A 4,813-nucleotide genomic window follows, 5' to 3' on the forward strand; every position below is an offset into this window, starting at 1 on the left:
TTTTACTAATCTTTCTTCACTCATTCTTTCCATGTGTCCAAACCACCCTAATACTCTTTCATCAACCCTATCTCCCAGCTCCCTTTCCACCCCTCTTCTACTCCTCACCTCCTCATTTCTCACTCTATCTAGCCTAGTAACCCCTATCATACTTCAGATATTTCATCTCAAACACATTCTGTACTGTTTGAGCTTGGGCTATATCACCTTCTAAGCTATTCCACATATTTATACATCTACTGTATATGGAAAGCTACATTTCTTCACATCCTTTTAACATGTGGTCTTTCTTAATTTACTTCTATGACCTCTTAAAAACCTCCCATCTTTAATCAATTGTGTGTGTGTATTTACCTAGTTGCTCTTAATTTCATGTATGACTTTTGCACACACTATTGTTTTATCTAGTTTGTTCCATACATCAACCACTTTGTGGGGAAAGTTGTTCTTTTTCAGGTCCCTTCTATAACTTTCTTTTTTGAGCTTCTTTCCATGTCCCCTTGTATTTCTCTTATCCCAATTTAGTAAGTCTCCTCTATCAAGGATTTCCATGCCTCTCATGATTCTATAGATGGTCAATAAGTCACCTCTTTCTCTTCTTTGTTCCAGACTTGGTAATACTAGTTTTGACAATCTTTCTTTATATGACAGTTTTGAAAATGTTGGTCATCTTCATAGTTGCTCTCTGGATTCTCTCAATTTTCCTTATATTTCTTTTGGTACTGGGTGACCAAAGTGTCGCTGCAAACTCCAGTCTTGGTCTTATCCGTGTGTGTAATTGACTACACTTCATGGAAATTAAAGCAGGATCTTCATAACTTTTAGTCCTTCACAAAGAACACTGGTCTACAATGATGCTTAAAAGATTCTAATTGGAAACACCTCCCAGGAATCCTGAACACACACGAGGCCAAGGATATTTTATATCTTTTTATTTCACCAACTCTAAAATAGCCACCAACATGGCTTGTTTTCCAACAGAGTGAATAAATGACTACCCTTCCTAGGAATCAAACCAGGGTCTACATGATGACAGAGCAAGAGATAGGACCCCACAAATGTATCTACTTTCCTCTATGCTACAGTTAGGTAGATACAATAAGGTAAATACTAGCTACTCCAGTCTCACTTCAGAATTAGCCACAAGAGCAGTGTTATGTGGAAACAACTGCTCTTCACTCTCACCCACCATTTCCAATCTCTGCCTAGCACTCAAATTATTCTCCCTTGCTACCCAACCCATATGTAAATTGAAAAACATGTGCAATATCACACCACATCCACATCAAACAATTGGCTTTATAACCAATTGTGACCATCTACTATGCACATAAAAACCCATTACTCCCTTCAACAGACTTCCCTATTCTATACATGCACATTACACTCCACAATACCTACCAACCCTGTCATACACTTTCAAGTCCATGATAGTCCATAAACACCCTTACCTTCTCCCAAGTACTTTTTGCATATCTAAATACAAACACTTGATCTACATATCCCTTTCTTCTAAACACACTTCATTATTAATAAATTCAAGACAGGATGATACCATGATTTTGTCTTACTCCTACATAACAACTAATAAGTGCTCAAAGAAGTGATGCATACTGAGAAAACATGAAAGGTCAGGAAAAATGACAAATTAAAATTGAACTATAAATTCTGTATAACAAAACTAGATAAATAAATAATTTAAACTTAGCATTACTTACCTATATACCAAGTGCTTCTTCCCTCTCATAAAGGAGGTGTCAAAGTCATGCACCCACTCCCATCCACCACCCTTGTTTCCCTCTCATCTTAGTTCTTCGTGGATGAAGGGTCATCCACTTCTCCTGCCCACTGCTTGGGTCAGAAGCAATGCAGCAAGACACAGCACATTCACTGTAAGGCTGCTGCACTTACACAGTGACCCCCCTCTGTCCCCTCATGTGGATATTACAGAAGACTGGATGAAATCCCTTTGGGATGCATCAAAATAATATCTATACACTACCACTCCCCACTCCCTCCCACCCCATCCCCTACCCTCTTCCTTGTTCAATAGACATAGGAGAGAAGACAAAGAGAAAATCACTTTGGACTGGATCAAAATAACATCCAAACACAGCCATTCTCCACTCACTCCTATCCCCCGTCTTTTCTCTTCTTTGCTCAACACATTCCTATCACTCAGAGCCCCTTTCACTCCATCCAATTTCATCCTTGGTCATCCCCTCAAGTTTACTCCATCCACCTCTGCCTTCCACACCTTTTTTCCAGATCTAGTATAATTGTTAGCATTATACATACATACATACATATACCAAGGCTTTGTCCCCCTTACAAGGGAGGTAGCCAAAAAGGGAAAGGCATAAAATCATTTCCACCCATTCCATCCCTGAATATACTCCACACCCCTCCACCCTCCCTCTTATCTGAGCACCTCCTGGATGACAGGTCATCCCTGCACCTTGTCCACTGCCCTGGGTCAGAAGCAGTGTTGCAAGACACAGCACATCCACAGCAAGGCCACTTCATTAAATCGGCAACCCCCTTCTCCGTCCCCCCATTGGATAAAAGGAGAGGACGGGGAGAAATCCCTTCAGGCTGCGTCAAATTTTGCTCACACATACTACCTCACCCCCCCATCCCCCTGCCCATTCCACCTCATGCAATCACAACATCATCCACATACAACCATTCTCCATTCACCCCTGTCTTCTGTCCTCTCCCATCCTTCCTCAACAGACATTCCCCTCTTCCCCAAAGCCCCCTTCACCCCATCCATCCACTTCATCCTAGGATGTCCTCTCATGTTCACTCCCTCCACATCTGCCTTCCATACCTCTTTTACTAGTCTTTCTTCACTCATTCTTTCCATGTGTCCAAACCATCCTAATACTCTTTCATCAACCCTATCTCCCAGCTCCTTTTCCACCCCTGTTCTCCTCCTCACCTCCTCATTTCTCACTCTATCTAGTCTAGTAACCCCTATCATACTTCTCAGACACCTCATCTCAAACACATTCAAACTCCTCTCTTCCTCTCTTATGTTCCATGTTTCTGCCCCATACAGTGCTGTTGGCACAATCACTCCTTCATACAGTCTCCTCTTAGCATCCATTCCCAAATGTCTATTTCTCATTACACTCTTTAATCCACCAAGGCATTTACTCGCTTCTCTCAATCTACATTCTACCTCCTTCACTCCACCTTTTCCTGCCACATTTGCACCCAAGTATTTAAAACTATCCACTTCCTCCAGTCACTCTCCCTTAATGCTCACTTCCAGTCTACTGCCACTTTCACCTCTTGTACATCCCATCACCTTACTTTTAACCACATTTATCTTTAGCTTTCTTCTATCACATACTCTCCCAAACTCTGCCACCAACTTCCTCAATCCCTCCTCCGATCCTGCCACAAGCGCAGTGTCGTCCGCAAACAACAGCTGGCTCACCTCCCACTTTTCTCCATTTTCTTTAACCATCTCCAATCCCTGACCCACTACCCTTGCATTCACCTCTCGCACCACCCCATCCATGTATAAGTATAATGTTAGCATTATAGTATATAAAAACTATTAATGAAAATAGGTTGTCATAAAAAATTGAGAATATCTTCCTATTGATAAGATAATTACAGGAAATTTATTTAAAAAACTTAAGCATATATATGAATTATATATTACCAAACAATACTCCATCATAAATAAATATTGTGCATGGTAATATACTAAATTTTCAGAAATGATATAATCAAATCAAATGGTGGGAGTGGATCCTTTTGATTTTGGCTACCTCCCTTGTAAGGGGGAAAAAGCCCTTGGTTTATGTATGTATAATCCTATTCAAGCAACCATATAAATATGATATATAACTCAAATCTCCATATATATAAATGGTAGCTTTGAAATAATTTATTAATTTTACAATATACAAAATATTTTTTCCTTAAATTCAACACAAAATTAAACTACACATGACCTACCTGACCCGTCACATAGGAGAAAGTCATCGGTTTCCATTCCTCCTGTTCATGCTCCAAGAGTCTGGCTAGAGACGACCGCAAATGAGTGGGACGCATCCTGTCTCGGCACAGCCAAGACATGGATTGGTTGTTGAAGCCAGCCATTGCATACATATTTGACTAACAATGATTAAGCCAATTTTACAAATAAACTGAAATCTTGCATAACATTTTAGCTTGTAATTCTGAATTTACTGGAGAAGGTACACATAGCTCAAGACAAAAATTAGCAAAACCATAGGAGGGAAGCGATATCATAGACTGTAGCTGACAATAGACGATTTAGCAACACTTGTGGATCATCACGTTCTTTCCTTAAACGCATCATTGGAGATAACCCTTTAAATCTAGATCTTCCGACCGGCATTCCCATAAAATCAATTATCCTTGGCTGCAGTCACTCTGCTCTCCCTGATTTTATGTAAAACCTGAAACATAAAAACAAAGGTAAATAAACTCTCCATGCAAGACTAAATGCATACAATATAAATAAAATTTCCAAAACTATGTTAGTAAATATCTAAATAGTGAACGACTACCCAGAAACTTGACAAGTTATTCTACACCCTTAAAGAATTTTGGTAATCTCTTCATACAATACCATTTACATTTATGACTGCAAATTCAATGATAATCAAACACTATTACAAGATCCCAATATCCACTTTTTTATTCCAAAACCTACAACTTTTCCCACATTGCAATGTAGTCAGACACTGAAGAGAAAAATATTCACATTTCATTTTCATCACGCTAATTTCTTTCACTCCATCCCATCCAACATGAGAATACTACA

This window comes from Oratosquilla oratoria, chromosome 7 (genome assembly GCF_046742065.1).
Source record: "Oratosquilla oratoria isolate Oo_2021 chromosome 7, ASM4674206v1, whole genome shotgun sequence".
Lineage (NCBI taxonomy): Eukaryota > Metazoa > Arthropoda > Malacostraca > Stomatopoda > Squillidae > Oratosquilla > Oratosquilla oratoria.